Below are 13,500 nucleotides of genomic sequence, written 5' to 3'. Positions count from 1 at the left end.
GGCGCCTGTAGTCCCAGCTACTCGGGAGGCTGAGGAAGGAGAATGGCGTGAACCCGGGAGGCGGAGCTTGCAGTGAGCCGAGATCGCGCCACTGCACTCCAGCCTGGGGCACAGAGCAAGACTCCGTCTCAAAAAAAAAAAAAAAAAAAAAAAAAAAAAACACCATCCTTAGCTTCCCGAGGCTCACAATGGTATGCAGGGCTCAGTTTGAGTGTGTGGATTGGAAACAGTTGCTTGACTGTGAAAAACAGAAACAATCTTTGGTCATGCTCATTCCCATCCTCAGTCCTGGATTTGGCTGCTATGTGCATGATCCATCCTAGCAGTGATGGTGGAAGAGACATGGAGGGATACTAGATCTGTAAGAGCATGGTTTGCCCTTTCTCTGAACTGGTCCTTCCCGGTGACTCACAGTGGCTAACAATGGGCTGGATAATGGCGTTTTCTTTACACAGAAGCCAAGTCTGATCTCGCTACCCGTAATGCTTCACCATTACCTGAAGTAGATTATTTCTGCTGAATTCACCACTGAACTGTGAACCTTAAAAGTAACCAAAAATATTTCACTCCAAAACATCCTTCTTTGACATCTATTGAAATGGTTATTCAAAAAATGTGTGTGGTAAAATAACTAGCCAGGCTTTCTCTGCATCCCATCCCTTGTCCAAATATAGGAAAAATTAACTCCAACTCAGGTAACCCTCCATTCTCTCCCAGGGCAGCTGCGCCATTACCTGAGACACTTTCATCTGCATAACAAGATAGCTTTGGTTTGCTAGGCTTTCCTCCCTTCATCCTCCAATAACCTGTGATGCCACCTCCCCCAGAGCCCAGAGAAACTTGGTCCCACGACGTTGTTCTTTAGCTCTTTCATTTTCCCTGAAAATCATTCACTCCTATGAACCCCCATATTCCCTCTCCCCAAGGAAGAGGGTGTTTAAGTGACAACCATCTTGTCTGTCTTTGTGTTTCTATACTTTTTATGCCTCCCATGCACACATGTGCATGTTAATAAATTTGTATGCCTTTCTTCTTGTTAATCTATTATCAGTTTGTTTTCTTAGACTCAAAGGATCGAATTTTCAGGGGAAAAATTTAAACTTCCTTACAACCACAACTGCCACAATGACTGTGAAGCTGACATTTCTACACCATAAAATCCATATGAAAGTCTTTGACTTACAAGTATTTAGCATTTGCTTGAGTGAACCACATAAATCTCAGCCCTAAGGATAATCTCTCAGAACATCATCAAAAAGATAATGGTGGGTTACAATGAAGATGCAGCATCCAGGGTTTCACAATAAAATGTAAAACATTCAGAGATAGCCCTTCATACAACGAGAGTGCTGAATAATAACAATGATCTCATTTAAATTTATGTATCAGATAATGAAATGAAATGGCCCCATCATTTCCAGAGGAATTTGTAGAAATCACTGGTTTCATGATTTCATGTCCTGTGCTCTACAGCTCACCTGGCGTGTAAACGGTCTCATTTATATCCTGTGTTCCTTTCACATCCCTTACACCCTCATCACCATAGTCACTAATGCACTTTAATGAGAGCAAAGCATGGGGAGACTCAAATGAACCAATAAAAATAGAAGGGATAAAGTATTATTAGATGGAATGAATACAAAACTAAAATTATGCTATGTGAAGTGCTGTTGATTTTATTGATGCAGGCTTACAAAGGCATGCCAAATTCATGTTTTAGCTGCCCATGAATAATGCCAGTAGCAAATCATTTTCTCTAATAAGACATCACTACTGTCTTTTCTTCAGGGTCCAAGTTTCCAAATTAATAACCATTTTTATTAATTTTCTTGGATGAAGCAACTACAGTTAGAAATAGTTTCTCCCTCCAGTCCCCATTTATTTCTGACACACAGACTGATGAAGTCAGATATAATTCTAACATTGTTATATAATCAGATTTCTGTCTGGCAGTGGTTGAGTTTGGGGGCATTTTTTTTTAACCAATTTACATGCAAGCTTTAAAAGTGGAAAATTTAAATTTTTAAATGAGGCATAAAAGTGGAAGCAAAAGTTAGTTTCAGCATAGTAAACAGCAGAGAGCTGAAAAAAAGTGAAAAATTGGTTTCCTGAAGGGGAATACAGTAAGCGAGAGGAAACGAGGAGAGGAAGACGCGAGAGGAGAGAGCGATGGAGAGGTCTCCAGAGGCTGTTCGTCCTGTTAGCCAGCTCAGATGGCACCTCCTTAAGATCTGCTGCACAAGAAGCACTTTCCTGCGTGTTCCCAGGAAGCACAGGTGGCAAGAGCAGCTTACAGGTGCCTCTGCACTCCACAGGTGGGACACACGAGGGAAGGACCAGGCAAATAGACTCATTTTTCTCGATACTGAATGCTATGTCCAAAAGCTTGCTGGAGAGGAGACTGCCCGTAGGCTCCTGTTTTCACTTTTCAGTTCCAGAGCTGATGGCAAAAATCTCAGTTTTGAAATGATGAAGAAAGAACCAACCATATGCTGTATCCTCCACACCTCCTGCCATCATCACCAGAGTCTCTGTCTGTATAAGAGCAATAATTCTTATTTATTGAACATTTAAAATATGCCAAGAACAATATGAGGCTTCATAGACATTGTCTTATTATATCTTCACAATGACCATGTGAAGGAGGCATTGTATATCCTGGTTTTCAAATGAGGAAGCCAAAAGGCCCAGGTCTGTCCAGGTTCTAACCACTGTGCCCAGTGCCTCCCCAACACACATCCTAGCTTTACAGGTTCCCACGGGCTCAAAACTGGACTAACATGGTATGGTGGAAAGTGTTAATGAGTGGAAAACCCATTTGCCATAATCCTGAGAATGTTATTGAACACCTCTGATCCCAAATACTTTTATCTATGAATAGGAAGAATTATATCCACGTAGTTTAGCAAATTTCACTAAGGATTAAATGAAATATTGTTAGTAAAAGCACTCGGTCCACATGAGCTCAACACGTGTTCCTCTCCTGGTGCAGGGATAGCCTCCACTCTGCCTCAGCAACTGCCTGTGGCCACTGAGCCCTGCCCCATTTCAAACAGCATCCTCTGAAAAGCCCTTCTCTAGCCATAGTCCAGGCGCACATGACACTTCCCCAAATCCACGCTTCAGCCTTGTGTGGCAAGAGCCTCCCGGCCAACACCTGGGGCTCCTCTCTCTGGCTTCCCAAACTCAGCACGGACTCCTGCTAATTCGTCACCAGTGCAGATGCCTCTCTTGCTTTGTCTCTGTGTCCTAAGTTCCCTCGGAACCTAAAATGGTGTAGACCCTCTCAAAATGCAAAACCAGAAAAATGCAGATCTTGCAGCCCTAGCCCAGACCTGCTGAAGCAGATCGCTCTGTGTTGGACTGGAGAATCCGAATTTTAACAGACTTCCCCCAGTGAGCCATGGATTCATGAAGGCACAGGATAAAACACATCGACCTTAGAAAGAAGACGCTGACATTTCCTTTCCAGTGTTAGGTGTGAGAGAAGTTTCTGGGGATTGTACTGTTATGCAGATGTTTTGCTGTGATGTTAAGTGTCATAATCATAACAATGTATATGAACAAATAACAATAGTGATGCTTTTTATTGTAGTAGGAAGTTAGAAAATAAACAGAAAGTAGGCTGAATGTGGTAATTACCAGATAATAGGATCAGCCAGAAAAGAAATTCAATCAAATGTTTCCAAATACTCTCCTCCAGAGAGAGAACGAGAGAGATTGCTGTAAAATTCCAATTTCTGAAGACTGTAACAGAGTAGCACGTGACAATGTGTATATAACATATCATCTCACAGAATGAAAAGAACTTGCATTAAAAGAATCAGACTTCAGATCCACCAACTCAATAGAATTTCCCTGCCCACAAGACGGGATTGCTCAACACCCCTGAGTGTGGTTGTTATTTCTTCCAAGTTTTTATTAGAAAAATATTCAAATAAACAAAAGAGTTGGAAGGCAAGTATAATGAATGCCAAAGTACTCTTCATCTAGATTCAATCCTTGTTAAAATCCTACCATGGTTGCCATCTCTCTAAATATATGTGTGTTTGTTGTCTGTGCACTTGTGTACACTGAGTCATCTGAAATTATGTTCCAACACTTGAGCTCCAAATACTGCTTAGCATGCAAGAATAATTCTTAGCATGGAAGGTAGTTCTCTAAAATCATTTAATATACATTCTATTTTCAAATGTTTCAAATCATATCCTTTATTTTTTAGTTGTTTTTTTCTTTGAATCCCCCAAAAGGATCCAATCAAAGGTCATGCATCGGTTGCATCACAAGCCTCTTTAGTCTTGTAATCTAGAACCTACAATAGTCCCCCCATTTATGTTACAACGTGGACTCTCTGAAGAGTCCAGGACCACTGTCTTGTAGCATGTTCCACATTCTGGATCATTCCTCATTCCTGTATCCTTTATTTTTCCTATAAACTGTACATTATGTCTGGAGACTTACTACTTCCAGATTAAACATTTTGGAAAAAATACCACACAGGTGATGTAGGTGCTTCCTATGGCATTACATCAGGAAGTGCATACTTTCAGGTTTTCCATTCCTAGGTCTAGCTACATGTGATCATTTGGTTAGAGTGGTGACTGCTTACTCTATGAACTTAAACATTACATTTTCCTCTTTGAAGTTGTAAAGGAATTGAAGAGGTGATACTTTGTCACTATGTAAATATTCTATTCCCCCAAAATCTTTTTTATTTTTTGAGATGGGGCCTCACTCTGTTGTCCAGATTGTAGTGCAGTGACAAGATCTCAGCTCACTGCAACCTCTGCCTCCTGGGCACAAGCGATGCTCCCACCTCAGCCTCTCGAGTAGCTGGGACTACAGGCACACACCACCATGCCTGACTAATTAAAAAAAGAAAAAATTTTTTTTTTTTTTTTTTTTTTTTTTGGTAGAGATGAGGTCTCACTATATTGGCCAGGCTGGTCTCCAACTCCTGGGCTCAAGCGATCCTCTCACCTTAGCCTCCGGAAGTGCTGGGATTACATACAGGTTTTAGCCACTGTGCCAAGCCCCTCCAAAATCTTTCACAGAACAATTTCAGCCTTCATTGATAATTCTCGCAGTATCAGTCATTACATTTGGGTTTGCAAAATGGTTATTTTCACATTCTATTATCCTTTCTGCTTTTATTATGCGACACTATTTTTTACAGAAGGGCTTCCCTTTTTCTCTTTTTGTTGAAATGGCACTCTGAATTCATAAATTTTCATTCAGTATCTAGTAATCTAGATATTAGATTTTAGTTATTAATATTAGTTATTAATATGGCTGTGTAAATATTATCTCAGTGAAAAAACACTGTGGATACATACAGGGGAATATTATTCAGCTTAAAAAAAAAAACAGGACATTCTGACACATGGTACAACAGAGATGGACCTTGAAGACATGGTGCTCAGTCAAATAAGTCAGTCACAAAAAGACAAATACTGTGAGACTCCATGTATGCCAGGTACGTAGAGTGGTCAAATTCGTAGAGACAGGAAGTAGAAAGGTGGTTGCCGGAAGCTGGGGTGAGGGGAGAAGGGGAGTGAGTGTTTAATGGGTACAGAGTTTCAGTTTGGCAAGACAGAAAGAGCTCTGTGAATGGACGGTGGTGATGGTTGCACAACAGTGTGAATGTACTCGCTGCCACTAAACTGCATGCGCACTTAAAAATGGTTATGACGGTCAATGTTATGCTATATGTATTTTTACCACAATTTCAAAATACAGTAAAATAAATAGAATCATCTCAAAATACAGTAGCATAAAAGTAGGGTTTATTGTACTTGCCAATCCTGTGGATCAGGAATTTGAATAAGAGACAGAGGGATGGCCCATCACTGCTCATTCTCAGCCTTCAGCCAGAAGATTGGAAGGACAGAGCGGGAATGACCTGCAGTTGATTCTGGGGGTACCAGGGGCCTCAGTTACTTGCCCCATCATATCTTCTGCATGTGGTCTCTCTAGATGTGCTTGTTTTGGTTTCTTCACACCATGGGTGTCAAGGACAAGCTTTCTCAGTAAGAGAGAGAGACAGAAGTTTTAATTTTTATGACCTCATCTCAGAAGTCACATAGCATCACTGCTGTGCTCTCTAGGCTGCAGTAGCCACAGGCACAGGTCTGGATTCAAGGCAGACACATGGCGTCTTCATCTCTGTAAGAGGAATTTTAGTCACATTGTACCGAGAGCACAGAACATATGGGATCTCAGGCACACACCCACACGTATGCACACACACACACAGGCATGCATAGCCATCATAGAAAATACTTGTTGCCCATAAGGTGCAACTATCAATTACATTCATTATCCTGTGTTGCTCAGATTGTCCCAATCCTGCCAGTGTGAGCCCTTTCAAATACGGGGTTCGTATCCTCTTTTCATCACTCTATGATTCTTTGTGGCTTCCTTGCCTTCTGGCTCCACAGGGCATCTCAGGCTCATTTTGTTCTTTTCCTGTCCAAGCTGGTCTCAGCATTTCTCAAGGAAGCCTGGTTGTCTTGATGTGGGAAATGTAGGGACTGTGTGTGCTCCCTTCTACTGAGACGTCATTGCTTCTAACCCCTTTCAGGAGACAGAGCTAGGAATATCTTTTTCAAACCAGGAATCCATACTTGTGGTATTTGCAATTAAAGTTTAATACCATAGGCCCGGTGCAGTGACTCCCACCTGTAATCCCAACACTTTGGGAGGTTGAGATGGGAGGATCACTTGGGCCCAAGAGTTTGAGAACAGCCCGGGCAACATGCTGAGACCTCACATCTACAAATGATACAATTTTTAAAAATTAATATTATAAAGTTTTTTCTTACCTTCTTTGTTTTTTTAATCTTACAGTAAAATCCTGGTTCCTAATAATGTTAATATATTTATTGATTTGCTTTATCCTATAGTATACATTAAATAATTCAGAATTACAATGCCAATATTATTAACAATAAACTATCAAATGAGCTTTAAAATTTATTTTTAGTACTCATTGTCTTTAGAATATGTCCTGCTAAATATATTCAGCCAGAGAACTATATTTAAGGATTCTTTAAAATAAGTTTTTCCCAATATAGTCAGGTTATCAATTTGATACAAGTTTAGATTTATTTGTTTCAGTTTGTGTTCAATGTTAGGGTTTATTTTATTCTCTCTGATGTAACTTTTTGGAGATTTCACATATGTTTGAACATCCATACACACATGAACACATACATACAGAGACACACACACACACACACACACACACACACACCCAGTTCAAAAGTCAAGTTTATCTTTAAAAGTATTTTCAGAGATGTGTCTCTGCCAATCCTGTCCCCTTTGCTCTTTCGCCTTCCACACTCCATAGCTAACCATTTTCTTATGTATCTTGTTATTGTCTTAGAGTCTCTACTATTTTCTTCATATGCAATAGTGAGCTCACACAATTGACTGCCCTACATTTCGCCATGACCTGGGAGAATGCACTGGGATGGCAGCCTCACACGACGGAGGAATCCTGGCTCCCAAGCCACTGTCTGGCACAGTTCCCTGGACAGTACTGGGCATTTCGTGAGCCTGGCTTTCAGCCTGTGTGGTGCTCTGTCATGAGATTTCAGAGCTCGGTACTGGTCTTACCCTGACCCTCTTTCCAATTCCCACTGCCACTGAGGTTACCTTAGAAAAGCATCCGTAGTGGAGCAGCTGGTACATAGTCCATCCCTGCTCCAGTCCTCTCGCAGACGCTGTGAAATCCCTCATTGTTTCTTTTCTGGGCCACTGAACTAGCTTCCCAGCAAGCTTTGATTCCTGTTCTTTTACATATTAATGCAACCTTTATTTTCCCAAACAAAAGTATAGTGAGGGGCTTTCTCTGTCTCCCAATGCCATTTTCATAGTATGTATCACTCCCTGACTATCATCCGAAAGCCCCTCGACTCTCATCCACCCATCCAAACCTGGCCACCCCGTGTCCTCTCTCCCATTCACTCATTGATCACATCAGCTCTGGGTCGACCACCCTCCTTGCCACCCACAGTGACGCTGTCAGCCTCGGTCCCTCACCATTCTCATGGATGACCCATCTGATGTGGTCTGGGTGTTTTGTCCCCTCCAAATCCCATGTTAAATGGGACTCCCAAGGTTGGAGGTGAGGACTGGTGGGAGATGTTTGTGTCATGAGGGTGGATACCTCATAAATGGCTTGGTGCCATCCCCGTGGTAATAAGTGATTTCTTGCTCTGTAAGTTCAGGTGGGAGCTGGTTGTTTAAAGGAGCGTGACTCTTCCTCCCTTCTCTCTTGTTCCCGCTCTTGCCGTGTGATGGCTGGCTCCCCCTTTGCCTTCCATCATGATAGTAAGTTTCCTGATGCCTCACCAGAGGCAGATACTGCTGCCATAATTCCTGTACAGCCTGCCAAACCACGAGCCAATTAAACATCTTTTCTTTATAAAGTACCCAGTCTCAGATATTTCTTTACAGTAATACAATAACTGCCTAACACACCATCTAAAACTCAGCCTCTTTGTTTCTTGACCTCCACATCCTAATAATTTTTATTTTCTCTCCACTACCCATTTACTTATAAGGAAGCAGTAAATATCACAATTAAAAGTTTAAATCTTCTACCAATGAACTTAAGTATCTACCAGATTCTTCTTATGTGATCAGTGGAATGCATATTACTCATATTCTTTTTCAGTGTATGTAAGAAATTCCTTATATGAGTTTGAAGGGATGACAAGTAAACGTTTTTCGTTCTTTATAAAGGCTCATGCATCTAGAGAGAGCTGATCTCAGAAGCTTGATTGACTGATTTACGCAGAGCTAATGGAGCACACTTATGAGTAATGAATAATGATGGGTGCAAGCTTGGAAACCAGTGCTTCCACCATGCTCAATCGCGCACAAGACAGGGAGCAGGTCTAAGAAGGGAACGGGATGTCTGGAGAGAGTCAGGGGCCCTGTGGGTTGGCCAAAGCACACAAGAAGGGCAGAGTAGACACAGCAGTCATGGAAAAGAAATAAAGAATCTCAGGAAGAAGCATGTCCAATCAAGGTGTCTTCGTGTGAAACGCTTTATGCTATGTTAGTCCTCTTCACTCTCTCCCCAACACAGTCTTCAGTGATTTCTTCATTTTCAACAAAGCTCTTGTACAGAGGGAATGCTGTGAACTAAATATTTGCGTCTCCCCAAAATGTGTACGTTGAAATCCTAACTGCCAAGGTGGTGGCATTGGGAGGTGGGGCCCTTATAAAAGCTTTTATAGTGCCCTTGTAAAAGCTCCCTTGCCCCTTCAGCCATTTGAGAACATAGCAAGAAGGCACCGTCTATGATGCCCCCACCAGACACTGAATCTGCTGGCACTTTCATCTAGGACTCCCAAGCTCCAGAACTGTGAGTAATAAATTTCTGTTGCTTGTTAGCCATTCAGTCTAAGGTAAGTTGTTATAGTAGCTCAGGTCTAGGGGACAGCTGACCTATGAGTTATGAGCCTAATGGAGTTTACAATATCTGTTAATAGTTGTTAAATAATTAATTAAGGACCACTGATGGAGTACCAAACCCCAGCCTGTCATGAGGTACTCACCTGTCTAGGTAGCCCTGTTGCCTGCCCCATCACACCCCTGAAAACTCTTTTTTTTTTTTTGAAACAGAGTTTTGTTCTTGTTGCCCAGGCTGGAGTGCAGTGGCACAATCTCGGCTCACTGCAAGTCACCTCCCAAGTTCAAGTGATTCTCCTGCCTAAGCCTCCTGAGTAGCTGGGATTACAGGCGCGTGCCACCACACCCAGCTAATTTTTGTATTTTTAGTAGAGATAGGGTTTCGCCATGTCGGCCAGACTGGTCTCGAACTCCTGACCTCAGGTGATTCACCCACGTCAGCCTCCCAAAGTGCTGGGATTACAGGCTTGAGCCACTGTGCCCAGCTGCTGGAACCTCTTTGTAGAGAACAACCTCCAAGTCCAGTAGACATCGTTTACATTTTACCTTGGCAACATGTGATACTGAGACATGCCCCCCTTGTTGAAATATTATCTTCCTTACTTCCTTAAATCCCTTCAACAGTCCCAGTTCCATGTAAGAAAACAGAAAGTCTAGGTATTTCAAGAAGAAAAAAAAATTTTAATCCAATAAATTAGTTGCATAATAGAAATCACTGGATGAACTACAGAAGCAGAGGTCAGTGGACTTCTGCTGAGATGCAGAGCTTACAGGCATGTCGACAAAGCAGGATCCAGAGGTAGGGAGGCTGCTGCTGTGGTCACACTGTGCCCTCCACACCCACCTCTCTGTTTGTACAGAGCTGGTGACAACCCACCGGAATGCTGAGTCCGGCCGTCACAACCACCCTGACTCCCAGGGCCTGCAGCTCATGCCAGCAGGACCAGCAGGAGAAAGGTGGCCTCTGCTTTCCTGCAGCTGTCCACGCCCACCAGCTGTCCACGCCCACCAGCTGTCCACGCCCACCAGCTGTCCACGCCCACCAGCTGTCCACGTCCACCAGCTGTCCACGCCCACCAGCTGTCCACGTCCACCAGCTGTCCACGTCCACCAGCTGTCCATGTCCACCTAACTGCAGAAGCTAACTATGATTTCAGGCCTTAGTTGCAAGGGCATCTGGGAAATGTTTCTGCTGCTTGTTTACGTATGTTCCAATGTCTCACACTGGAGAAAGGGTGCCATGCAGGTGGAGTGCCAGTCCACTGTGTCTGCCCAACTCACTGCATGTTCTTCCTGCTTCCAGGACCACAGCCCTTCCTCCAGTCTTGGTTCCTTACAGGCATCTTGAACCCATTTCATGGTCTACATACTTATTGGGCTATTTTACTTTCTTTCTTGTTTCCAACTCCCATCTACTTGCTAGCACATCTCAAGCCAGGGTTGCTACCACAGATCCATCCCTGAATGTCTCACTGAAATCTCCCCTAGGACGTCTCAAAAACTTCAAGCTCTGTGTGCCAAGAGCTAAACAGATCACATGCCCCCAGATAAACATACCTGTGCCGTGGCCCCTAAGTCAGGCCACAACACTGCTGTTTATCCCACTGCAAAGTCTGGACCCTTTGCACCTGGTTTTAATTTAATTGTTTTTTACTTCTCATGCCCAGACCAGTTGCTATGAACTCCACCTGTATTGAAGCCATTCCACTGCGCTGCTTTGTCTCCCTCCGACACATGCTCCATATCATGGCCAATGTCTGAAATGCAGGAGCTGAAACTGTGTCATCTTCCTCCTTAAAATCAATGCTGGGCTGGGCGCGGTGGCTCACGCCTGTAATCCCAACACTTTGGGAGGCCGAGGTGGGTGGATCACCTGCAGTCAGGAGTTCAAGAGCAGCCTGGCCAAAATGGCAAAACCCTGTCTCTAGTAAAAATACAACAACAACAAAATAGCCGGGCATGGTGGCAGGCACCTGTAATCCCAGCTACTTGGGAGGCTGAGGCAGGAGAATCTCTTGAACCTGGGAGGAAGAGGTTGCAGTGAGGTGAGACAGTGCCATTGCACTCCAGCCTGGGTGACAAGAGTGAAACTCTGTCAAAACAAAACAAACAAAACAAAACCAATGCTTCCTGAAATGAAACATAAACCTTTGCTATGACTTAAATTGCACATCATGATCTGATCCATGCTCGCCCTCTCAGCCACATTACCTGCTTCTCTCCCATTGTTTCACCCTGAACCTTAATAAGCTGTCTTCAGCTTCCCAAATGCACCAAGCTCTCTCCCACCAACACAGTTTTGCACATTCTGCTCTGTCTACCCTGACCTGTTTTCCTAACTTAGCCCACCTCTTTCCTGACATCCTTGAGTGTCAGCTTAGCTGTCCCTAGGAAGCATTTCTTAAGCTGGCAGATCGGAGTAGGTGGACCTTTAATATCCTCCCAGGAGCCTGGTCCTGATGCCTGTATTATCTGGGGACTTGAAGCTCAGAGACAGCAGGAACAGTCCTGTGGAGCTGGCAAAGCCTGGCCCACAAGAAGCCTCTCCGAAGAATGCCGTTTCTCAGAACCTGTCGATGGCCCAGCATTTCCTGCCAGTTAAATTCCATATTCCAGAGCCTTCCTACGGTAACGACTGTGCAGCCTGCAGCCGTGTGTCTTGGCTCTGCAGCTGCCCTCCCTGGGAAGAGCTCGCCCTCGTCTCAGTGCCTGGGAATACATTGCAGCTTCTCGCATCTGTGTTTTCACTGATACACTCTTTTTCTGGGATTTTCCACCTTCTCCTTTCAGGCTGCCAGAACCCTTCTCAGGCTTCGAATCCTGCACCAAGCAAACCTCTTCCACAAAGCTTTTCCTTGTCCCCTAGGCAGGGCTTGGTTCTCGTCTTTGGGCCCATCAGCACTTTGTCTCACCTTCGCTGAGGCCCACTGAACTCTACCCCAACACTGGCTTTTCCTCCCACCCAGACTGAAAGACAAAAGTGCGCAGGTGTAATGTCCGACGAATCCCCGTGTTTCATGGAGCAGATGGTCACAAGAGCCACTTAGCAAAGACTAAAGGTCATTCTTTATAAATATCCTAAAAAGCAAGGAAGCTGCTCTTCTGACTATCAGAGAAGAAAAGATGTATCAATAAACCACAGAATTCCTTACAGCCTTTGAAAAACTAGTCTGATTCATGTGACGCGATGGGAGGGGACACATTCCTCTCTAACTACTGATGTGGAGAGAAATCTCTGGTCTCACTTCTGCCCTCACCATTTTATAATTAAACAACTTCAATGGAATACCAGGATAATCACTGCACAGCATTAGATAGATTTCTTTACTGAAAGAAATCTGTGTGATTAATGAAAGAAACCAGAGAAATCCTCTCACATTTATGTGTATTAGAAGGAGAGCAGTTGGAATTAATGAAAGTCAAAATCCAGATGCATGAGTACCAACCAGCAATGTATATTGCAAACTGTCCCTGGCCTCATCAGAGGAATTGACCATCATTTCTTCACAGCCTGCAGACCAGAGAAGGATATAGTTATCACTATGTTACAGGTAAAAAACCTGAGACTCACAAAAGCTAAGTAACTTGTCCAAAATTACAGTCAGTGAATGGAAGGGTCTGGATTCCAACCCTGATCACTCATCTTTACCATTCTGCCGTACTTTAAGAATAAACCTGTAATTAGTATGGAGCTAAAGGAAGGGGAAATTCCTTGGGGGAGTTACTCTAATGAGTAGGTGAGAGTGATTTGTAATTAGCTTATCAAGGATTTCTAAGTAAATTAGTGTTTGCTTCTGGAAGGGGCTTGAAACTTGAAAATGGAGTTCTGTTAGGTAGGGCCACACACTCAGCTTTCCTACAGGAAGCATCCGAGATTTAATTCTGCACCTCGCTGTCTGAGTCATCCCAGGCCCTACTGTGGAGGTGAGAATTAATTAGATTTGCCTATGTGTGTTTCATCAAACTAGAAGAATAAGAAGCGTTAATCACCACCCTCTCTTCTATACTATCAATTTAATTAATTTGGGGCTGGTTTCCCTCTGAGTGGTAAAGCTTTGTGACTTTGTGATGTTA

The sequence above is a fragment of the Macaca nemestrina genome, chromosome 7 (assembly GCF_043159975.1).
Source record: "Macaca nemestrina isolate mMacNem1 chromosome 7, mMacNem.hap1, whole genome shotgun sequence".
Classification (NCBI taxonomy): domain Eukaryota; kingdom Metazoa; phylum Chordata; class Mammalia; order Primates; family Cercopithecidae; genus Macaca; species Macaca nemestrina.
Note: the sequence above shows the minus strand (reverse complement) of the source record.